Source organism: Dendropsophus ebraccatus, chromosome 2 (assembly GCF_027789765.1).
Source record: "Dendropsophus ebraccatus isolate aDenEbr1 chromosome 2, aDenEbr1.pat, whole genome shotgun sequence".
In the NCBI taxonomy this organism is placed as follows: domain Eukaryota; kingdom Metazoa; phylum Chordata; class Amphibia; order Anura; family Hylidae; genus Dendropsophus; species Dendropsophus ebraccatus.
The window spans coordinates 208,106,526-208,132,320 of NC_091455.1; the positions used below are offsets into that span (position 1 = coordinate 208,106,526).

General features: G+C 40.9%; 1 protein-coding gene across 1 annotated transcript in view; it reads left to right on the plus strand.

Moving 5' to 3' along the window:
• The first annotated feature begins 12,759 nt into the window (after positions 1-12,759).
• The window catches only part of LOC138783965 (diacylglycerol kinase beta-like), a 49,754-nt gene continuing 36,718 nt past the window's right edge, over positions 12,760-25,795 (plus strand). Inside the window, exon 1 of the mRNA XM_069959339.1 lies at positions 12,760-12,776. The gene's annotated coding sequence lies outside the window, so the exon portion shown is untranslated. The remainder of the gene's footprint in view (positions 12,777-25,795) is intronic.

The window sequence follows — 25,795 nt, forward strand, 5'->3', positions numbered from 1 at the left end:
ATTATTAATGATATCAACAACAATAAAATAATAATAACAGTAACAATATCAACAACAATAAAATAATAATAACAGTAACAATAGCAACAACAATAAATAATAATAATAATAATAATAATAATAATAATAATAAAAATATAATCAACAACAATAAAATAATAATAATAATAATAATAATAATAATAATATCAACAACAACAATAAAATAATAATAAATGTTAATAGTAATATCAACAACAGCAATAAAAAAAAAAATAATAATAATAATAATAACAACATTAAAGTAATATCAATAATAATCACTTTTGTAATAATATTTGTTACTTTGTGATGAGCAATAATATTTTTAGTTTGCTTATTACCGATATTAGAATTTGTATTTATTTACTTTATCATACTATTTTTTTTCCTTTTTTGCTTTTTCTTATGATTCGTCTACTTCTATGTTACGCTTTTCGCTTTTCTCTCCTCACTCTCAGAGTTGAGGCCGCCTTCTCCAAATCTGACTTTCCTCTCTGAGAATAGATCAAAGACAAGACACTCAGCCTGTCATAAAGCCAAGAGTATTTTTATCATTAGGTCTGTTGTTTTTATTGCTTTCCTGAAAAGGTATAAAAGCTTTGTGTGGCCAGTCATCACATCATCCCAATGATTCAGGAGAGCTCTTCATCTGGATATTGACATTGAGACGTCCTTCACCTGACTTAATCCGATCGTCATGTGTTCGGATTGCGGCTCGCTACTCTGCTCTCGGTTAATATTTATTGTGATATCAGACAAGAATAAGATTAATTTTAAACTACTGAAATCTGAGCAATTTAAAGGGGCAGTTCCACAATAACATTAATAACATACCACCTTTCCCTGTTAGAGTTCACAACAAAAAGTTTGTTACAAAATACTTGTAATGCTGCCTTACTGAGCATGTGCGACCACCCAGCGTGTCTAGTGTGAGTGGTCACACATGCTCAGGAGCTGACTCTCATCACCCACAAAGCAATTCCTGTCATTTTGCAGCATTGGTAGTGACAGTTAGTCCTATGACCCTCCCTTATAAATGTTTTCACTTATTTCTCAAGGTCATAAAAGATCTGAGTCCTATGTTTCATTCCTCTGATATATCAGGGGCTTATTGTTTATGTATCTTGTGCAGATTTGCGCCCCCATCCAGACTTGCAGGTATTAGTCAAAGTGCCAGAGATTTGTAAATTACTTCTATTAAAAAAAAAATCACAAGTCCTCCAGTACTTATCAGCTGCTGTATGACCTACAGGAAGTGGTATTCTTTATAGTCTGACTCAGTGCTCTCTGCTGCCACCTCTGTCCATGTCAGGAACTGTCCAGAGCAGGAGTTTTCTATGGGGATTTGCTGCTGCTCTGGACATTTCCTGACATGGACAGAGATGGCAGCAGAGAGCACTGTGTCAGACTGGGAAGAATACATGACTACCTACAGGACATATAGCAGCTGATAAGGACTGGAAGACTTTTCAGTAGAAGTAAAAAGAAAATTTTTAGTAGAAGTAAATTACAAATCTCTGGAACTTTCTGGCACCAGTTGATTAAAAAAAAAAAGGTTTGGTGAACAGCCCCTTTAAAGAAATAGAAGGGATCCCCCCCGCGCAAAAAAGGCGCAAATATGAAAAAAATTAGCTGTTTTATTCACCCGATACTGACCAGACGTAAGCCTGCGCCTGTTTATGTGACTTTTTAAAAAGTCGCAGATGAGTGATAAATTGGGTGCTAATCCCAGATTATGCAAATTTTAGGGTTAATACTAGAGATGAGAGAACCTGGAGCATGCTGGAGTCCATCCGAACCCGAACTTTCGGCATTTGATTAGCGGTGGCTGCTGAAGTAGGATAAAGCCCTAAGGCTATGTGGAAAACATGGATATAGTCATTGGCTGTATCCATGTTTTCCAGACAACCTTAGAGCTTTATCCAAGTTCAGCAGCCCCAGCTAATCAAATACCGAACGTTCGGGTTCGGATGGACCCGGTTCGCTCATCTCTAGTGAATACTTAAAACAGGCAGATTTTTTTTTTAAAAAAAGTCAAAAATATTCACCTGTCGAATACTGGTTCATAAATAGAACTTAGACCAAAAATGGTTGAAAAGTGCAATTTTTCACAGAAAATTAGGCGCAAAACCCTTGATAAATGTCCACCTAAGTTTTTTTTTAAAGGTTTACATTTTTTAAAAGCCATCAGATAAAATAAAAGTCATTTACGTTACATATCGTTGTAATCGTACCGACTTGAGGAACATATATCACATGTCACTTGTACCATAAGGCGAATAGGGTAACCACGAAACCCTTCAAAATGAAAACAAATTCCTTTTGTTCCACGCATTTAATTTTTTTCTGGTTTCGCAGTGTACTTTATGGAAAAATTAAGTCTGTCATTGTAAAGTACAATTAGTGGCGCAAAAAAGTAAGGGCTCATGTGGGTCTGTAGGGGGAAAAGTGCAAGCGCTATGGCCTTTTAAACATGAGGAGGAAAAAACGAAAACGCAAAAACGAAAATTAGCCAGTTCCTGAAGGGGTTAAATACTGAATTCAGATACATAACATAAATTCAGCCCAGCTACAACTGTGACTTCATTTTACAGTTTTACAGTATGGACAGTTTTCCTTTCACTTCAATTACTGAGAGACTGTTCCTTACTCCGTCCATTAGTATTAGAGAGTAATAACCATACAAGATAAAATGCACAGTCCATCATTCATATTCCCAAAGAATCTTTTTCTTCCTCACAGTCCAGCTGTTTGTTGTTATTACGTCACGCGCGGCTGATGGAGAATCTTCTAGACGGTAGGGATGGCGATGAGCGAATTTCCACAATTTGCTTTTGGTCCAATTCATAATTTGTTGGATTTGATATACTTCTTCCATGCACTGGAAAGTCATATATGGCACTGTAAGATCTTCTAGGACGGTGTCACATCTATTCAACTTCAGTATAAAATAATTGTAACTTAAAGGGGTGAACTGGTGAAAACAGATCGATGGCCTATCCACATTGATGGGAGGGGTGCTGACTGCTCTAGGAGACGCATAACTGCAGCTCTGCTCCCGTTCAGGTTAATAGCGTCTGGGCTACAGTAACCAGGTCTGACCACTACACAATGAACAGCGTCAAACACTGTGTAGTGTAGGTGCTGATCAGCTGATCGGCACCCCTCTGATCAGTGATTGATGGCTTATCCTGTGGATTTATCTGGGTTAACGGAAAAAAAACTTTTAAGATTAGAATATGGTTTATAGGTTTAGGGTTTCTAACTAGAGATGAGCACAACTAGAGCATGCTTAAAGGAGAAGTCCGACGCGGGGGAGCAATAATAAACTATCACTACTCACCTCTTCCCATGCCTCTCCTGCACTTGCTCGCTACTTTGGGAGCCCCATGGGACTCCGGGATCTCTTTTCAGCCGATGTTGATGGACTGGCCACTCAGTCAGTCAGTGACTGGGGTGGGACACCACAGCAGTCAATGATTGGCTGAGTGGGCTGTCCATCGCCTGGATTGGCATTTTACCCCACATTGTGGCATCATCAGAACTGTCCGTCGAGGGCCACCATTATTCAGATACCGAATGATCGGACCCAAGCATTCTCCAGTTGCACTCATCTCCACTTCTAACCTAACCTTTTTTCTGATCACTGAAATAGCAGCTGTCATTTAGATTGGTTCAGCTCAGGATTGGTTTGGAGTAGGGGTTACTGATTGGCTAGCCTCTGTTTAAACATCTTTGGATTTTGCAGTAGGGTGAGTATTATAGTATATGCTTTGTAGGTTTTTTCAGCCCAGTATTCTGTTAATTTCATCAGTACCTTATTCTAACCTAGCTTTGTGTGTAGTCATGTTGTCACTCCCAGTCATCATCTGTTCCCATAATGCTTTGGCTGTTATCTATCTGCTTGTTCTGATGCCTGCTTTCATATTATATGCAAGACGGATATCAGATAAATAGATGAATAACAAGAAAAAAGGATAAGTATGAAATCGTTTGAGAGATACAGAAGATAAATAGATAGATGATAGATAGATAGATAGATAGATAGATAGATAGATAGATAGATAGATAGATTGACAGGAGATAGATAGATAGATAGATAGATAGGAGATAGATAGATAGGAGATAGGAGATAGATAGATAGGAGATAGATAGATAGATAGATGGATAGATGGATAGATAGATAGGAAATAGATAGATAGATAGATAGATAGGAGATAGATAGATAGATAGATAAATAGATAGATAGGAGATAGATAGATAGATAGATAGATAGATAGGAGATAGATAGATAGATAGATAATAGATAGATAGATAGACAGGAGATAGATATGAGATAGATAGATAATAGATAGATAATAGATAGATAGATAGATAGATAGATAGATAGATAGGAGATAGATAGGAGATAGATAGATAGATATGAGATAGATAGATAGATAGATAGATAGATAGATAGATAGATAGATAGATAGATAGGAGATAGATAGGAGATAGATAGATAGATAGATAGATAGATAGATAGATAGGAGATAGATAGATAGGAGATAGATAGATAGATAGATAGATAGATAGGAGATAGATAGATATGAGATAGATAGATAGATAGATAGATAGATAGATAGATAGATAGATAGGAGATAGATAGATAGGAGATAGATAGATAGATAGATAGATAGATAGATAGGATATAGATAGATAGATACTTAGCATATGGCTCTGTACAGTTTGTTCATTTGCAGTACATATTTTATTATAGTGTATATGATATTATAAAGTTGCACATACATTGCAAGTCTATAAAAATTTGTCTCACTCCAATCTATATGCAAATAAAATGCACGCCCACTTTTAACACTTTGCTAGCTCATTAGCATGTCTCGCCGTAACCATCTGTCTCTAAGCGGATTTTACATAAATAAAGCTTAATCCCTGTGAAATGAAAAGTTCTACAACCCTGCAGTCTACTGTGTATTTCACTTCCTTATACAGAAGATCTCTGCTTGCTGTCAGTGTATGGGGGCAATGATGTTTATGTTCAGAAGCTGACAACCTGTCCAGTCCTAATATGTGGGACATTTGATGGTTTATTATAATTGTATCTAATGTGGGGTTCATTCTTTCTGATGGTGACCCCATAGCCCTGTGACGTGTCCTCTGGGGCCCAGACCCCATAGCCCTATGATGTGTCCCCTGGGGCCCAGACCCCATAGCCCTGTGATGTGTCCCCTGGGGCCCAGACCCCATAGCCCTGTGATGTGTCCTCTGGGGCCCAGACCCCATAGCTCTGTGATGTGTCCTCTGGGGCCCAGACACCATAGCTCTGTGATGTGTTCTCTGGGGCCCAGACCCCATAGTCCTGTGATGTGTCCCCTTGGGCCCAGACCCCATAGCCCTATGATGTGTCCCCTGGGGCCCAGACCGTATAGCCCTGTGATGTGTCCTCTGGGGCCCAGACCCCATAACCCTGTACCGTGTCCCCTGGGGACCAGACCCCATAGCCCTGTGATGTTTCCCCCCAGGGACCCAGACCCCATAGTCCTCTGATGTGTCCCCCGCGGCCTGGACCCCATATCCCTGTGACCTCCCCTGTGGTATCAGCAGCAGATCCTGTGCGGTGATCATTGCGGCCTCCATTGATGAGACTTTTCTCCAGCACATCCCAAAGAGGATCGATCAGATTGAGATCTGGGGAATCTGGAGGCCAAGTCACCAACTTCATCTCTTTGTCCTTGTCCTCATTCTTGAACAATATCTGCATTGTGGCCCCCAGGGCATTATCCATTACATGCATTAGGGGGTCCTCTCATGGAGAGGGAACTTGGTGTGTCCCATGGTTAGGTTTGTGGTAGGGTTCACAGTAACATCCACATGATAGCAGGACACAAGGCTAGAACGTTATCCATCACTCTGCCCCCGCCATCTTGTCCCATCGGGCACCTGCTGCCATCCCTCCCCTCCGGTAAGTGACGCACACGTACCCGGCAGTCCACACGATGGAAGACGTGATGTACGCGTGTGTAGTGTGTGGTGGTCGCCCAGTTTTCAAAGTTTTCAACTTTAATTTCCATAAAAAGCAAAATGATCAACTTATCAAAAGTGACATAAAAACAATAATGAAACATAATGAGGACGATATCCGATGTAATTGTCTCATTCAAAGTTTTGCGTCCAATTTAACCTCATTGCAGGCTTTTACGACAGTAACTACATAGAGGAGATAATTCGGCTGGTTGAGACTTTGATGCCTTTTTCTTATGTATCTACTGTTCTACTATTGTTTTCTATTATAAAGTTTTATGACTATAGAATGCGGCCAATTATCTGCAGGAAACTCACTATCAATAGGTAAAAACAGGGATCTGAGGCTCGTAGCCAAACCAACAATACAGGAGCCATAGATCATAGCCACACCGACAGGGATCCAAGGCTCATACCTAGAGATGACCGGACCAACGGAGGCATCGGTGCTCTCTCATCATGCCTTTGATCTCTGGCCGCATATTCCCGTGAGCGCAAGTATGCAGCCGGGATCAAAGGCATGACGAGAGAGTGAACTGCTTTCGGACCAAAAGTCCGAGCAGTTCGCTCATCTTCACTCATACCCACACCAACATAACCGAAAACCAACCACACCAACATAACAGGGAGCCAAGAATCATAGCTACACCGAAGCTTGTAGCTACACCAACATAACAAGGATCCTAGGCTCATACCCACACCAACATAACCGGAACCCGACCACACCAACATAACAGGCAACCGAGGCTCATAGTCACACTGCCATAACAGGGAGCCAAGGATCATAGCCACACCAACACAACAGGGAGCCATCCACACCGACATAACAAGGTGCTGCGGCTCATAGCCAAACCAACATACAGGGATCCGAGGATCATAGCCACACCGACATAACAGGGAGCCGAGACTTGTAGCCACACCAAAATAACAGGGAGCCGAGGATCATACCCACACCAACATAACAGGGAGCCGAGACTTGTAGCTACACCCACATAACAGGTAGTAGAGGCTCATTGCCACACCGACATAATAGGAAGCTGACCACACCAACATAACAGGAACCAGAGGATCAAAGCCACACCGACATAACAGGGAGCCAAGACTCGTAGCCACACCGACATAACAGGGAGCCAAGACTCGTAGCCACACCGACATAACAGGGAGCCAAGACTCATAGCCACACTGACATAAGAGGAAGCTGACCACATCGACATAACAGGGAGCCGAGACTTGTAGCCACACCCACATAACAGGGAGCCGAGACTTGTAGCCACACCAATCTAACAGGGAGCCGAGGCTTGTAGCTACACCAACATACCAGGGAGCCGAGGATCATTGCCACACCGACATTACAGGGAGCCGAGGCACGTAGTCACACTGACATAAGAGGGGGCCTAGGATCGTAGCCACATGGACATAACAGGGATCCGAGGCTCATAACCACACCAAAATAACAGGAAGCCGAGGATCATAGCCACACACACCGACAAGTTTCTAACTTTAATTCTAATTTACTCTAGTTTTCGGATGACAGACAAGGCGCGTTCTGGGGTACCACACGCAGTCACCATAACTCTCTCCTTCTATTATATTTAGCCCTCACTGATCAATAGCAGCAATGCCTCTAAACGTGCTGGATCTGCTGGATAAAAATAATGTGAGGCTCCAAAATGTCCTAATGTTATCAGGCAAAAAGAGGGAAAAACTTCTCTACCTATAAGACTGAGACTCTGTAAGAGCAGCTGTATATTGTCAGGACTGGCGGTCATGGCGTCCGTGCTGCCGATCCTGCTTCTGACTCTGTGGGTGATGTGGATGCTCGCTCCCGTTCTCGGTCATTAGGTGCACGCCGGAGAACGCAAGCATTTTAATCCATTGCTATGTTGTACAGACCTGGTCACCTAAAGGGTTAATTGTTCACTGGAGTTTCTCCCCCCCTCACCTGTGGGGGTGGAGATTCCAGGCTGCATTTAAAGGGGTTGTCCAGTGAATAGTCCCCCCCCCCCTGGTGTTCTCTCATTAGTAGAATTACACACAGTGAGGCCCAAGAGACATCTTCACCCCTCTGGCCCAATCCACCATGGTTACTTCTCCCAACTCATTGCTGTGCAGACATCTTTGACATCTTTTCCTGCCCTATAATAATGCTACTAGTTACTTGCTCTAGATGGTAATGTCTACCCAACACAATAATAGTGCCCCCTTAGTGGTGCCCTTTATGGAACCTTTACTGGTACCAAATTGGTGCCCTCCGTACCATAATAGTGACCCCCATTAAGCAAAGCAATCAACTAAGTGAAAGTGTCTCCACACCGGAGACGTCCCCATATAGTGACTGCGCACACTTAGGGGAGTATGTGTCAGTAGTTTTCAGGCAGACTTTGGTGCAAAATTGGTGATCTCAAAAATGTGCAAAAATAGGGACTTTTGGTCAGAGGATTGAAAACATCCCCCCTTAGTGCCCACAACTATTCTTAGTGCCAGAATAGTAATAATTACCATCAGTACACTCCAACACAGTAAAAGTGTTCCTGTAGTACCTCCACATTATGATAGTCCCCATAAGTAAGTCCCAGTGTGGTAAAAGTGTACCTGAAGTTTTCCATAGAGTAATAGTGCCCACAAGTAAGCTCTGGCATGGTAAAAGTGTTACTGTAGTACCTCCACATAGCAATGGTGCCCACTATTAAAGGTGAAGTCCAGTGAAAATTTTTATTAAAGTATTGTATTTCCCCCAAAAAGTTATACTTTATGCTTATAAAGTGCTTTTTTCCCTGTACTTACTACTAGCATCAAGGCTTCACTTCCTGGATAACATGGTGATGTCACTTCCTGGATAACATGGTGATGTCACTTCCTGGATAACATAGTGATGTCACATCCTGGATAACATGTGACTTCCTGGATAACATGGTGATGTCACTTCCTGGATAACATGGTGATGTCACTTCCTGGATAACATGGTGATGTCACACCCTGACTCCCAGAGCTGTGCTGCTGTTGGAGAGGATGATGGCAGGGGGATGCTCAGTGTCCTGTGTCCCTCAGTGTCCCCCTGCTATCATCCTCTCCAGCAGTCACAGCCCGCACAGCTCTGGGAGTCTGGTCATGACATCACCATTTTATCCAGGAAGTGACATCACCATTTTATCCAGGAAGTGACATCACCATGTTATCTAGGAAGTGACATCACCATCTTATTCAGGAAGTGACATCACCATGTTATCCAGAAAGTGACATCACCATGTTATCCAGGAAGTGACATCACCATGTTATCCAGGAAGTGACATCACCATGTTATCCAGGAATTTACATCATCGTATTATCCAGGAAGTGATATCACCATGTTATTCAGGAAGTGACATCACCATGTTATCCAGGAAGTTACATCATCATATTATCCAGGAAGTGAAGCCTTTATGCCTTTTTGCTGGACTTCTCCTTTAAGCGTTGGCATAGTAAAAGTGTTCCTGTAGTGCCCCTTCAGGGTTAATTGTGCCTATCAGTCATTTCCAGCATGGTGAAAGTGTTTCTTCCCCTCTTCCACATAGTAAAAGTGCACCATAAGCAAGTCTCAATGCATAAGCAAGTCATAAGCCTCTTCGACCCACATGGTACTAATACCCCTACTACATAAGCCTAAACACATAAAAAGTGCGCCCAAACAAAACTAATACTCACCTGACCCCTGTTCCCATGCAGAGCAGCTTAGTTACACAACTCTTCCAGCCTCCGACCTGAACTGAATGGTGGCAGAGGAAACCAATAGGGACAGATAGAGAGCTGCTGAACATAGTAAGCCTCTGCCTCTCTTATAGATGGAGGTCCTCAGGTCAGACATGATGGGGTATGGGATTTGCCGAGAGGAGACCCTTAATATACAGTACTAGGGCGAGTATGAGGAAGCTGGCTCCCCATTAATCCTTCTATATATGTATTCCCTTTATTGTATCCGCTTATAATATGTATTAATAATGGTCCCATATTTGCAAAATACATCAAGTGAAATAAAAGGATCTCAGTAGGAAAGGGCCTGAAATTACGATGTGTCAATTGTTAATTATTCCTATATGCCAGTGATTATTATTAATCTATAACAGCAGCCTAGCATTTGTCTTTCCGTGTAGCTACGCTCTCGCTTTACTTCCTTTAAGATGATGAAATGATCAATAATCCTGGATGCAGCTGCTTCATCGTGCTGGCACCGAGCCAACCCGTCCCTTCAGCCAAAAAGACAAAGGAAAACTTGTAGCAATTTCCTAGTGAAGGAGCATAGTACAAGTCTTTGTTAATAGTCCCATTGTATCCTAGTAGTAAAGTTTATAGGGATATTGGGGCGGACTGCGGGGATTTACAATATCAGTGCCCTCATGTCCTGTATATATTATTATAACATTGTCCGACGTTTGTATATACAATCTACAGAGAAAGTCTCTATGTAACTATATCACATTACTTATCATCTTCTAATCCTGAATTGCATCCTGTATTATACTCCAGAGCTGCACTCAATATTCTGCTGGTGGGGGGTCACTGTGTACATACATCACTTGTCCTGTACTGATCCTGAGTTACATTCTGTATTATACTCCAGAGCTGCATTCATTATTCTGCTGATGAGGTCACTGTGTACATACATTACTGATCCTGAGTTACATCCTGTATTATACTCCAGAGCTGCACTCACTATTCTGCTGGTGGGGTCACTGTGCACATACATTACATTACTTATCCTGCACTGCATTCATTATTCTGCTGATGAGGTCACTGTGTACATACATTACTGATCCTGAGTTACATCCTGTATTATACTCCAGAGCTGCACTCACTATTCTGCTTGTGGGGTCACTGTGTACATACATTATTTAACTGATCCTGTACTGATTGTGAGTTACATCCTGCCTGTGGTATTGGGTTATACAAGTGGAGAAGTATGTATACAAAATAACACTATGGCCATAGTTCATAAACAATATTCAATTACTTTATTCACATGATTAATTTAAAACATGATACAATAAAATAAAATATAGTATACTACATAAAGAAATGGTAAAACAAAATGACCAATTACTAATACAATATAATTCAAGTCTAGGGTCTTGAGAATGCTATATAAGGTGCAGTAGAGCAGTATGTATTGGTGCGGTGTGGTGATGGATTCTACAAATGGAGCAGTATGTATTGCTGCAGTGTGGTATTGGGTTATACAAGTGGAGCAGTATGTTTTGGTGCAGTGTGGAGTTGGGTTATACAAGTGGAGCAGTATGTATTTGTACAGTGCAGTGTTGGGTTATACAAGTGGAGCAGTATGTATTTGTTACAGTGCAGTGTTGGGTTATACAAGTGGAGCAGTATGTATTTGTACAGTGCAGTGTTGGGTTATACAAGTGGAGCAGTATGTATTTGTACAGTGCAGTGTTGGGTTATACAAGTGGAGCAGTATGTATTTGTACAGTGCAGTGTTGGGTTATACAAGTGGAGCAGTATATATTTGTTTAGTGCAGTGTTGGGTTATACAAATGGAGCAGTATGTTTTGTGCAGTGTGGTATTGGGTTATACAAGTGGAGCGGTATGTTTTGGTGCATTGGGGTGTTGGGTTATGCAAGTGGAGCAGTATGTATTTGTACAGTGCGTTGTTGGGTACTACCAGTGGAGCAGTATGTATTGGTGTAGTGTGGTGATGGTTTAAACAAGCAGAGCAGTATGTATTGGTGCAGTGGGGTGTTGGGTTATACAGGTGGAGCAGTATGTATTGGTGCAGTGCGGTGTTGGGTTATACAAGTGGAGCAGTATGTATTGGTGTAGTGTGGTGATGGTTTATACAAGCAGAGCAGTATGTATTGGTGCAGTGGGGTGTTGGGGTACACAAGTGGAGCACTATGTATTTGTACAGTGCGGTGTTGGGTTATACAAGTGGAGCAGTATGTATTGGTGTAGTGTGGTGATGGTTTATACAAGTGGAGCACTATGTATTTGTACAGTGCGGTGTTGGGTTATACAGTTTGAGCTGTTTGTATTTGTTAATTATGATGTTATATTATACAGATGGAACAGTATTTCTGGTGCAGGGTGATGTTGGGTGTTACAGGTGGAGTAGTATTTATGAGGCCTGCAGACGAAAAGTTTGAGAAGCCCTGATCAATAGGACAGCTCCTGTCCATTGTCTTGCTGTAAAGTGTATCACTAACTGCAGCTCAGGCAAGATGGCAGCCGCCATAATAATGTACAAAAAAAATTAAATGAGAAAATAGAAAGAGATAAGAAAACGAGAACATATCTCTGTGTCTGGATCTAATCAGTAAAAAAAAAATGTAGGCGATACATTCCCTTTAAGTGTTTGTTCTGTAAACCAGGTAGCCCCTTTAAGATGTTACTAGCTGTAATAATTTGAATAGTCCTAGTAGATTGCAGTCACCTTGTTTCGGTTCGCAGTGCACGTAACCTTTCTGTAAGACTCGGAGCTTCTTGTCTCTCTGTAGCCAGAATCCCATTGAACTGTGAATAAAGTGGCCACTCATCTTGAAGCACCACTCTTTCTGCTCGCCGCGCCTGTTCACCTGCATTTCTAGGCATCAGAATAAAGTCTCTTTGATTATTTCAGAGAGATTCCTACACAAGACCCTTTCCTTGTCCTTGCAGAACCTTGCGAGACGAAACTCAAAGCGCACAGAGAAGTAGGTGAAACCAATTTAACCGTTTCTTCCATCGGGAGCCGCGTGCGGATGACTCCGTAGGTGCAACCGTCAGCACTATCTCACCCACCTGAAATAACCGATTTTTTTTATGTCCAGCTTTAACTTATGAAAATCACATTTTTATCTTCGGTATAAAGACTTTATGGCCGCGTTATCGTGCTAAACGTTCCGTAGACTTTTCATACAATTAGATTTCAGGGTCGTAAAAAAAAAAAACGAGTTATGTGGCTTCTCCGTTTTGAAGCTTGTAAGAAATTAATTATAAAAGTTTACAATCCTCAGGAGGGAGATAATGAAGGAACAGGATCAGACGGGGAGGAAAAAGGAGACGCTTCTATGTTCTATGTAGCACGGTGTCATTTCTTTACATGTACTTTATATTTATTATTAATTAATTTATAAGCAACGGCAATATTTCATGTATCTTATCAGAATGTGATGATAGAGAGGTAGATAATAGATAGATAGATAGATAGGAGATAGATAGATAGATAGGATATAGATAGGAGATAGATAGATAGATAGATAGATAGATAGATAGGAGATAGATAGATAGGAGATAGATAGATAGATAGATAGATAGATAGATAGATAGATAGATAGGAGATAGATAGATAGATAGATAGATAGGAGATAGATAGATAGATAGATAGATAGATAGATAGATAGATAGATAGAGATAGATAGATAGATAGATAGATAGATAGATGGATAGATAGATAGATAGATAGATAGATAATAGATAGATAGATAGATAGATAGATAGATAGGAGATAGATAGGAGATAGATAGATAGATAATAGATAGATAGATAGATAGATAGATAGATAGATAGATAGATAGATAGGAGATAGATAGATAGATAGATAGATAGATAGGAGATAGATAGATAGATAGATGGATTATGGAATAAATCTTGCTTTTTTTCACAAATATTTCTTGAGTGCTGCGGTCTATTTGTGTGAAGATTTATCAGCCCATGGTCAGGGCAAGCTGCTGGCACCTACCTACATCGACTCAGAGTGGTGCTGCTCGACTATCTTTATCATAGATAGATAGTAGATAGATAGATAGTAGATAGATAGATAGATAGATAGATAGATAGATAGGAGATAGATAGGAGATAGATAGATAGATAGGAGATAGATAGATAGGAGATAGATAGATAGATAGATAATAGATAGATAGATAGATAGATAGATAGATAGATAGGAGATAGGAGATAGATAGGAGATAGATAGATAGATAGATAGATAGATAGATAGATAGATAGGAGATAGATAGATAGATAGGAGATAGATAGATAGATAGATAGATAGATAGATAGATAGATAGGAGATAGATAGGAGATAGATAGATGCTTCTGATACAGTGCTACTGTTGCTCATTGAAGAGAATCAATTGGTATATAAAGACACTACAAAATAGCCATGTTTAGGGGTTTAAATAGCCCATAGAACAGCTAAAGGCAATAAAAAAATAGAGATTGACATTTTTGACACAGAAACAGCAGAAACACATTACTATTGCACCACTGTTTGGTCTCCATATACTGCTACTAGAGATCAGTGCAACTGGAGCATGCTCAAGTCTGATCAATCGGCATTGGATTACCTGTGACTGAAGAAGTTAGATTCAGCCCTATGGCTGCCTGAAAAAATAGATATAGCCATAGGCCATAGGCTGTATCCATGTTTTCTCAGACTCCCTAGGGCTGAAACCAACTTCTTCAGCCATCGGTAATCAAATGCTGATTGATCAGACTCAAGCATGCTCCAGTTGCACTCAGCTGTACTGTTGTTCTAGGGCTTTTTGGTCTCCATGCACTGCTACTTTAGGACCACTTGGTCTCCATATACTGTAGGACAGTTTGGTCTTCATGCTTTGATATTGCTTTGTACTGCTATTGTAGGACCCCTTGGCCTCCATGTACTCCTACAGTAGAACCCCTTAGTCTGCATTTACTGCTTCTGTAGGACCCCTTGGTCTCCATGTACTGCTGTTGTAGGACCCCTTGGTCTCCATGTACTGCTGTTGTAGAACCTCTTGGCCTCCATGTACTGCTATTGTAGGACCCTTTGGTCTCCATATACTGCTACTGTAGGACCCCTTGATCCCCATGTACTGCTATTGTAGAACCCCTTGGTCTCCATGTACTGCTATTGTAGAACCCGTTATTCTCCATATACTACTACTGTAGGACCCCTTGGTCTCCATATACTGCTACTGTAGGACCCCTTGGTCTCCATGTACTGCTATTGTAGAACCCGTTATTCTCCATATACTACTACTGTGGGACCCCTTGGTCTCCATGTACTGCTACTGTAGGACTGTATGTTCCCCTTGTACTTCTATTGTACAACCACTTGGTCCACATGTACTTATGTTCCTTGTTACAGTTACAGTTTTTTCTCAAATGTTATTTATTTTTCTTACCACCATATTGATACTTTTGCCCGTCTCTTTCGCAGCCGAGCGCTCGCTATATAAATCCAGGCTTGTTTTACCCTCCTGTTTTGATAGAATTGTAAAAATATTTATGTTGCATTTTTCTTCACCTCTCGCTATAACAGGTGGAAGGAATAAATATTTCTGATCACCTTTAAAAAAAAAAAAAAAAAAAAAAAATGAATACGGCAAACGAACGTGTAAATCTAGTAATGAAGTGTCTCCGCTTTCTGGTGCTTCCCACATATTCCAATGGGCAGTGAAGAGAGGAGAGTAAAGAGATTTGCTTGTAGAAGCAGATGGCAGCAGTCAAGAATTAGCCAGACTCTCCAGATATTTCCTTTGCACCTGGCACTGGAGGTGTGAGCCATGCCAGTTACTCAACACAGATGTTCTTGTTGTACATTTTTATGGAAGTGCAACGTTACTTTCCTGCTCAAAAAGTTGCCGGGCTGAATGCGAGCGCTGTAATTCAAGAACAACACTTTATAAGAGCACCTGTATTTTTGGAAGAATTTCACAATCCCTCTGTCTATTTCCAGCCTTGCTGAGCTCTACTGGATTTCAGCACAATGTAGATGAAAGGGAGTTTCGGATTGTAGCTCAGCTCCGTGTTTTTCCTACTTGTCCTACATTTTACCAAAAAAAATAAAAAATAAAATTGATTCTACTTTTGTCCATATATAGAGGTCAGAGCTATGGGGGGGGCATAGATTGGCACGTTCTACACCAGCCTTAACTTGAAGATCATCGGAGTGAAATGTGCCAGATTTATTATGAGGTGCGCGCTTCATAATATATTTGGCAGATCTTAAAAACAGAAAATTAAGTCTGTGCTTGCTACGAGCAGGTGGAGGTCTGCACCAAAGAGGGGAAAATTTACAACCGGCGCTGGAACCATTAGATTCCGTCTTTTCGTGTGTGCGAGAATGTTGTAGACGAGACGAGAGGATACAGTGGACTTGTTGGTATATTCTGGAGAAACAAAAAAGAAAAAGAGTCCCACCTTATATTAAAGAGAAATAGATCGCTGATCTCAGGGAGACCAGCCAAATGATAACACTGCCGGCTGCTAGTGAAAGCGCTCAATGCAGTGAAATCCTAGGTGCATTGCCCCCTGGGAAACATGAATATGCAAAAGAGGAGCCTGTGGAGCCTCATGGAAGAGTCTTGAAACAAAAGACTAGCCAGATATCCCTCCTAGGAAGGACCCGACCAAATTGAACGCTTTCACTAGCAGCCGGCAGTGTTATCGTTTGGCTGGTTTCCCTAAGATCAGCGATCTGTTTCTCTTATGGCTCTACTAGGCATTGCTCCCACCTAGCCAGAATCCTGCTCCACACTGATAAGGGGCAACACCTCGAAACAGCTGTCTGTGGATGGCTACCTGGCCTTGGTTATTCCCTTGTAATTACATTGACTTATAGGGCCACTTAATATGGTGGTTTTGGTGATTTCCCTACAGGAGCCGCCCCTTGGCTGGGTCCTTCCCGGAGGGATATCTGGCTAGTCCTGTGTTTTGAGACTCTTCGATGAGGCTCCACCGGCTCTTCTTTTGCACCTTATACTTAAATTAAGCCTTAAGCCACAGTCACATAACGTTTCTTTTTTGCCCCTTCGACTGACTTTTTTGGACAAATAACGACCAAATAATAGTGATTATTCCACAAATAATGGATATTGATTGGACACGAGATGGCGACCATTCAGAAAAACAGCCTTCAAACGGCCAAAAGAGACATGTGGTTGTGACCTTATACTGAAGATGTCCAAACCTGCCAGTGCCGGTGAGTACAGAAAACAGCATCCACAGTGGTAGGCTCCACACTCTGGAGGGAGTGCTGACGCCAAAGAAGTCTGGCTGTGACTTACACCTCCCCATAGATAACACATGAACGTTATCCGTGCCAACCATTCATGTGTATTAGGAGGCCGGGAGATAACTGTTGGACAAGCCAACATTCAGTGGACTTAATAAGGTGTATGGCCTGCCGTTAGATCGGTATTACACTGGCAGACCTAAGCCCAATGGGAGCACTGATCAGGTAAATCAGACGGGTTATCCAGGATTAGACAAATATAGCTGTTTTTACTCCTAAAACAGCACCACCCCTGTCTTCAGGCTGTGTGTGGTATTACACCCACCAATCAAAACTTCTGGCATTTCTCTGTGACATGTCGGATAATGACAGGTAGACTTTTAACATAATTTACAGAAAAGTAAGAGATGATTCATAGGTTTACGTAAAAGCTCCCACTTAGGGGATAAAGAGTTTTTTTATCTAAATTTTCTCTATTCCTTGCCATTAGTCACTCCCAGGCAGGGCAATCCTTCCCAGCTTCATGACCAGAAGCATTTTTGTGTTTTGTTTAGTTTTTTTAAGCACAAGAATTTGGTCATTCCAGTCATTTTTTTGCATTTTTTTTGTGGTACAGAGAGCTTAAAGGGGTATATATTCAAGATGGCGCCAGCCCGGAATCTACATCTCAGCAATGATGATGGGGCAGTGTGAGCGTAGCTTGGCTTCCAGTGCATTACGGCAGGCTTGGCCAGGGAACACTAATGTTAGTGGTGGGCTTAGCTTGTGGGTACCAGGCCAGGATCACCACTGAGACAAGAACCATGTGGGTGTCATCTCTGATGGTAGGGGGAGAAAAAAAAAAAAAAAACAAGACAGAGAGGACCGGCTGAAGATGCGTTTTCAGCACGTGTTGAGGGTAGGTGATGTGGAGAAGCCCCGGAACGGCATGGATGGTGTGACTGTAGTATATTACAAAAAGGACTTGCTTGGGATAGCTATTTAATAGAGTAATAAAAATCTATCTCCTATCTATCTATCTATCTATCTATCTATCTATCTATCTATCTATCTATCTATCGATTTCTATCTATCTCCTATCTATCTATCTATCTATCTATCTATCTATCTACAAAACACAAATTGCGCAGCACTCTAAGAAAAGAGCTTTGCCCGGTGCCGTGGTCAACACCCCAATCCACAGGTGTCTATACAGAAATCCAAAAAGTAACTGCAGCACACAGGACTTCGTGAAAAAATTCAATCTGTATTGGTGATTATTCCATACAAAGCACAGAGTGAACAAATAAGCAACGTTTCGACGTCTCACTGGCTTGAGAAAGACGTCATTAAGACGTCGAAACGTTGCTTATTTGTTCACTCTGTGCTTTGTATGGAATAATCACCAATACAGATTGAATTTTTTCACGAAGTCCTGTGTGCTGCAGTTATTTTTTGGATATCTATCATCTGTCTATCTATCTGTCTGTCTGTCTCCTATCTATCTATCTATCTATCTATCTATCTATCTATCTATCTATCTATCTCCTATCTATCTATCTATCTATCTATCTATCTATCTATCTCCTATCTATCTTCTGTCTATCTATCTATCTATCTATCTATCTATCTATCTATCTGTCTGTCTGTCTCCTATCTATCTCCTATCTATCTATCTATCTATCTATCTATCTATCTATCTATCTATCTATCTGTCTATCATCTATATCATCTATCTATATATCATCTATCTATCTATTAGTTGTTATTATTTATTTATTTTGTGTTTGATTTTGGGGAAATTAGTTGATTTTTTTTCCTTTCTTCAGTATTACAATTTATTTATTTATTTTTTACTAATTATTTGTAACTTTTTTTATATTTTTACTTTTTACTTATTTTACTTATTTAAAATTTGTTTTGACATTTTTCGATCGCATATGATCACCAGGGCAGGCACACAACTGTTGAACCTGGTGTTCAGCACTTATGTATATGGGCAGAGCAGCTATCACCAGGATGTTCATCTATATGGGAACTCTCCCCTGTCAGTGATACAAACACGTCTCCAACTACAAGTAAGGGGTTAAAAATCATCAACTAACAGACGCCGGCCGGCAAAACCAGATCCCACAGAACTTCTTCCAACCTACATAAGATGTCTATAGAGATGTAATGTAAGACCCTCCTTATATTGAAAAAGGGACACGTGGTGTAATAATTTTTCTCAAATTTTTTTTTTTAATTTTTAAATTCCCAAAATGGTTTCAATTGTTCAGTTGGTCCCAAAGGCGCCACAAGACTTACCGCCTCGGTTCGCCGTTATATCGCCTCAACAAAAGCAGCAAATTTCATTATATTAATTGTGGGTTTTTTGGAATTTGGCCTACAATCAAAAAGCTTCTTGTCTAATGTCTAATAATGCGCCTTTCAGCTACCAGGAGATTGATAAAGTCCTTTTTCAGGAGTTGTTTGCCGAGATAATTTTCACTGTGCAAAATAGATGACATGTTTATTGTCCACTATTTATATAGCAATATTTCTAATCGGTAATATTTTTAGCCTTGGCATTGTTATAATATGTATTTTTGTATTTTTTTTTTTTTTTGGTGTGCGATTAGCATTTAGGACAAGATATTAATTTAGAGTTTTGTAATGAAGCCCTATTGAAAAGCCATAGGCGTAAATATATCCCCCCAAACATCATAGGGAAAAACGGATTGTTAGTCATCCCCCCCGTGTCCTACAATTATTAGAAAAGCTGCGTACTTGATAAAGTTACCGCAAGTTCTATAGCGACGAAGCCAAAAGTCTAAAATACATTGGACACTGTGTAGTTATTTCCAAGAATAGCGCATGGAAGGATTAAAGCTATTGTCCATCTAACCACATCCTGCATCACATTATTGTCTGATTAAACATTTCAACGTTACATTTGAATAAAGGGAAACTTCCTGTTATCAATATTTTCTTCTTCTTCTAGTATTTGCTAAATGGTTGGAGGGATAGAAGGACTGGATGGCGTTTTATTGTTTCCTGACTCGCTTGTGTTTCCCTAAGTTCGAGTTCTGCCGAGAACGGAAAGTAATACAAGAAAAGGCACAAAGGAAAGAAAAAAAAAAAAGTTTCACACTTTGTAGTTAAAAAGTGAAAACAAAAAAAAGAAAAATTTTTTTTATGTAATATTTTTGGAACAGAATATTTTTGAACTAATTAACCCTTTAACTACAGCCAAAATGCATTTTTTAGGACATTTTAAAAGGTTTTTATTTGGCAGCACTATAAAAAAATTAAACTGTCGTTAAATTTTTTTTCTCCAGAAATCAATAGTACAGGCCATTTTAATGAAACTTTGTAATCGGGTTTATTAGCCTGAAAAAATAATTTTTGTCATGAAAAAAGCAGTTTGAAGCTCTCCCCCCTATCTTCATGGTTTTCCAATGGAGAGATGGAGATGAAGGCACCAAAACAGGACAACAAAGAGTTAATTTACAGCTACCACCAGGCTCTCTCCTCTGATGTCACCACTGACCTCTCTGACCTCTAAATAGCTTCCCCGCTGTGTAATCCTTTGTTCTCTGCTCTCTGCTGGCGACTAATCTCTCTCCTCCCTCCTCCCCTCTCCATAGCTCAGACAGGATCCGACTTCATAAAAAAACTGTCGAGATTTCCTGATTCTGAGCAGTGGATGACAGAAAGGAGGGGAGGGGATCTGGGAAAAGGCTTTTTAAATGCAGATAATGGCATATTTGCCTAATAAACCCAATTACAAAGTTTCTTAAAATCGCCTGGACTATTGATTTCTGCAAAAAAAAAAAATAAACAACAACAGTGACACTTTAAGAATCACATAAGCCTAGGTTAGGGGTAGCCATAAAATAACAGGGACAGCCACAATGCCATTGACTCGGTTGACCTTGCGATCACAGAGACAAACATTGTGGTTGTAATTACTGTGACATCATCAGAAGCTGCCATGACAACCCCAGAGAACTGGAGAACTGGTGTAAACATATAAAGATATATACAGTAAAAGAATAGAATGATATAAAAAAAAAAATTCTAATGATAAACTACGTAAAAATAATAAAAAGGGAATAATTTTTAGATCAACTGGTACCAGAAAGTTATATTGATTTGTAATTTACTTCTGTTTAAAAATCTTCAGTCTTCCAGTACTTACCAGCTGCTGTATGTCCTGCAGGAAGTTGTGTATTCTTTCCAGTCTGACACAGTGCTCTCTGCTGCCACCTCTGTCCATGTCAGGAACTGTCCAGAGCAGGAGAGGTTTTCTATGGGGATTTTCTGCTGCTCTGGACAGTTCCTGACATGGACAGAGGTGGCAGCAGAGAGCACTGTGTCAGACTGGAGAGAATACACCACTTCCTGCAGGGCATACAGCAACTGATAGGTACTGGAAGGTCAGGGATTTTTAAATAGATGTAAATTACAAAACTATATAACTTTCTGACACCAGTTGATTTGAAAGAAAAAAGTTGTCGCTGTGGTCATTTAATGAGGATGTGAGACTCTCTGAACATTAAATTAAAATGTCTAAGAAAAAAATTAATAAAAAATACATTAAATATACAGGTAACATTTACATTTAAATATACAAATAAAGGAATAATTAAAAATAAATAAAAAGTTAAAATTAAGGGGGAAAAATTAATGAAAAGAAAACATTAGCTGTATTACGGAGGTGAATGGCTCCTATAGTGTGACCAATGAATTCTATAGCCAAACAGTTGGAAAAACATTATCTTTTAATTATCCATGTAGTGATGGACTTAGGTAGCTTGGGCCCACCTGAGATGATTCTGAGGGTCCACTCTCCGTCCATATCCCAATATGTGCACACTCTCTGTATCACCAGGGTCTAACAGGTTATTTGGGAACCATTGTATAACCAATGGGAGTCACCTCCAGATATGGCGTCTTCTGCTATTAGAGGCCCATTATTCTGTCAGAGCCTGTAACACCATCTATCCTTTGGTTTTCTAATGGGTCAATTCAATTCTATACACATATATTAATAGAAGAGATAAAGCAATCAATTAAAAACCTCCCTGACCCCATGCCCATGCTATATTTTTCCTCTGTGCCATATCCAGCTGTTTCAGGTTTGGCGGGGAACGGGTAAACAACACTGTCACACGGCCCCTTGGGGCAGGAGACCAGTGTTTTGTGCCCCTTTAGCCTTAGTTTATTTGATCAGGACACCTGCTGACTATGTGGTATCCCACCACGGTTTTGTTTATTGGTTACACCTTTCGCAAAAGCCTGAACTTTTAGGAGTAAGTAGTAATGTAGCAGTACCATTGTTTTACCACAAGATGTCATTATTGTAACTATGCATATCCAGATATTGCACGGCTGTCGTACCTAAAGGGTTATTGTTTTGTTTGTGTGTCACATGGATCTGTACACCAATGAGAGTCTTTTCTTTTGCTCATTTATCATCTTTCTCTTTACTTCTTTACATGCACTCCTCACCCACTCACAGCACACATTACATGCGCTGTAGGAAGGAAGTCCCATGGGTGGAGGAAGTTTAGGGTCTTTTGTCTCTGGATTCTGTAGAGGAAGGATGCAGGTTAGAACGCTCTCTACAGCAGCCAAGTTGGTTCTGGTTTTGACCCTTTGACTTGTTTTCTGGTTATTCTTCTATGTTCGGATTGTGCTCATACATGCCCATCTGGTATTGGCCCGGCCTGTCTGACCTCTCTCCTCCTGGGCTCCTATTCTAGTATAGGGACTGTTGCCCTGTTGGGGGCTGCAGTTAAGGGCAGGGTAGGTAGTGACAGTCAGTCGGGTGAAAACAGAGCTGCACTCATTCTGACCTATCATGACAGTAACAAACTTGTTCAGATTTCCCCCAAAATTTTGAATTTTAGGGAATTTAGGTACATTTTCAATCAATCAGAAGAAGGATAAGGAAATAGTCATGGTATGATTAGGGACCATCTGTCATGTCCTTGCCTGCTCAGACCTCAGCACAGTCCTCTGTTTGTAAAGTATGGCCGAGACTGCGCTTCAGTGCCTTAATTGGATGTTTCCTTTGCACCAGTGTGAACTGTGTTTTATGATAGTACTTGCTGTGTGATGATTGACAGGTTACCACCACACCCATCTGGCTTCTTCTGCTAGCTCTACTCTTGGGCGGCAGGTTATGGACAGTTACCTTCACCACTCACTTCCCCACCCTGCCAATCTGTGTCCTGTGTAGTCCTGATGCCAGAGGGCTGGTCCAATCACTCTTTGGACTGGGACTCTGACACGCTCTGGGACCTTGCTTGTGATAGTCTTTTGCAGCTTGAGCTGGTGTTTTTATTGGATCGTCTTGTTTGGCATTCTGCAAGCCCCCCCCCTCCCCCCCCCCCCCCCCCGCGCCGATCTCGTTATCGGTGCCCTCCAGCTCTGTTATGAATAGAAGAGTCGGAAGAGTGCCGTACTTGGATCTTTCCGTCGGCTCCATAGGAATGAAAAGAGCCACGGGTCGTGTGCCATACCTACAGTATTCATAACAGAGCTGGCGGGGCACAATATGAAGATCAGCGGGGGGTACAGTGGTCTGACCCCCTGTGGATAGGAGGGGATAGGTATTCCCCTAGGATTCCCCTTTAACGAGCGAGCATGTGCTGACGTTATTTACGCTTATTTACATACATGACAAAGTTTTCTAACTCAGTAATGTGTGTTGATTAAGCAAAAACAAAAAAAAAACACTGGAGTTGTCCTGCCAGAAAGTTCCAGAGATTTGTAATTTACTTCCATTAAAAAATCTCCAGTCTTCCAGTACTTATCAGCTGTTGTTTGCCCTAAAGGAAGTGGTGTACTCTCTCCGGTCTGATACAGTGCTCTCTGCTGCCACCTCTGTCCATGTCAGGAACTGTCCAGAGCAGTAGCAAATCCCCATAGAAAACCTCTCCTGCTCTGGACAGTTCCTGACATGGACAGAGGTGGCAGCAGAGAGCACTGTGTCAGACTGGAAAGAATATACCACTTCCTGCAGGACATACAGCAGCTCATAAGTACTGGGAGACTGGCGATTTTATAATAGGATTAAATTACATATCTCTGGCACTTTCTGGCACCAGTTGATTTGAAAGAAAAATTTGGGGGGTGAACTACCCCTTTAACATGATATACTAAATAAGGTTGTAAAAAGTGTCTTTATGTGGGGGCACAGGTATGACTCTTGGGCTATAGTACAGCCAGTCTCTGGACTCTCCGCTCTTTGATGGTAGTGTGAACTCGTAACACATTAAAATTCCTCCTCCTCCTCCTCCTCCTCCTCCTCCACAAGTGGTAGCTGCAGATGACCCTCACTGATCTTAAACATATTTCAGTATCTGTAACTGAATAGAGGGTTTCCGTACAGCATGTTCTAATGGTCGTCTGGCTTATAGCCAAAACGCCAGTGAATAAGCCTGTTTGTAAAATACAGAAACCGAGAACAGCTGCAGCAATCAAATTTGATAAAAACAGAGAACTTTTTTTTTTTTTTCTTCCAAGTTTTAGACTCTTACAGGAGCGGCTTTTATTCTGCAAAAAACAGGAACATATAAGAAAAGGCGACCGACAGTGGAGCAGATATTGTAATGATAAGAACTGACAGGAGTTGTTTATAGGTGGTTGGGCAGGGGCTAAAATGCGACAATTTTTTGATCAAGAATAATTACCTATATTGGGTATTGATCAGGCAGCGATATCAGGTGCAATCTTGGACAATTTTGTAGGTGTCTTGTTTTCTGTTCTCCTCTGACAACTTGGGTTATAATAGTCAAATCCATCTGACTACTGGAGGGAATTTTCCCCTTTATGGACAGCTTTACGTAAAAGATTGAAAGATTACCCTGGTGCCACCCACTGGTCATTTCTAAACCTGCACTTAAAGGGGTACTCCAACCTTTTTTTGTTTTTGTTCCAGATCAACTGATTTTAGAAAGTTATATAGTTTTGCAATTTACTTCTATTTAAAAATCTCTAGTCTTCCAGTACTTATCAGCTGCTGTATATCCTGCAGGAAGTGGTGGAGTCTTTCCAGTCTGACACAGTGCTTTCTGCTGCCACCTCTGTCCTTGTCAGAACTGTCCAGAGCAGGAGCAAATCCCCATAGAAAACTTCTCCTGCTATGGACAGTTCCTGACATGGACAGAGGTGGCAGCAGAGAGCACTGTGTCAGACTAGAGAGAATACACCACTTCCTGCAGGACATAAAGCAGCTGATAAGTACTGGAAGACTGGAGATTTTTAAATAGAAGTAAATTGCATATCTATATTACTTTCTGACACCAGTTGATTTGGAAAAAAAAATCACTGGAGTACCCCTTTAAAGTGAAATTTCACCTTCTTGTTTCACCTTTCTAGTTTGGACTACTATGGTAAACAGTTATTTTCCCAGGTCCATCAAGATATTTCCTTTTAAGCTCATAATTTGGAATATAATATACTTAATATAATATAATAGAATTGTATGGGCTTAGGGGCTGTGCATATGTGGAAGGTTCCATATGATGCCCACCGCCATAAATAACTACAATTCCCCTATATGCAATGCTCAGTAGGCATTGGCCCCCTCTGTCCTCCATTCGGCCCCTGTTCCATATAACAGACTCATTCCCTATAGAGTTGCATGGTGAATGCATGCCCAACCACCTCCTTATTCAACCAAGGACACATAGGACTCCTGTTTTCATTTTCGACCCCACCTATCAGACACTGATGACTTGGTAAGGAACCTGAGACTTCCTTTTCTGTCTGTGATGATAAGAAAGAGGATGCTGTAAAGTGATCTGTGCAGA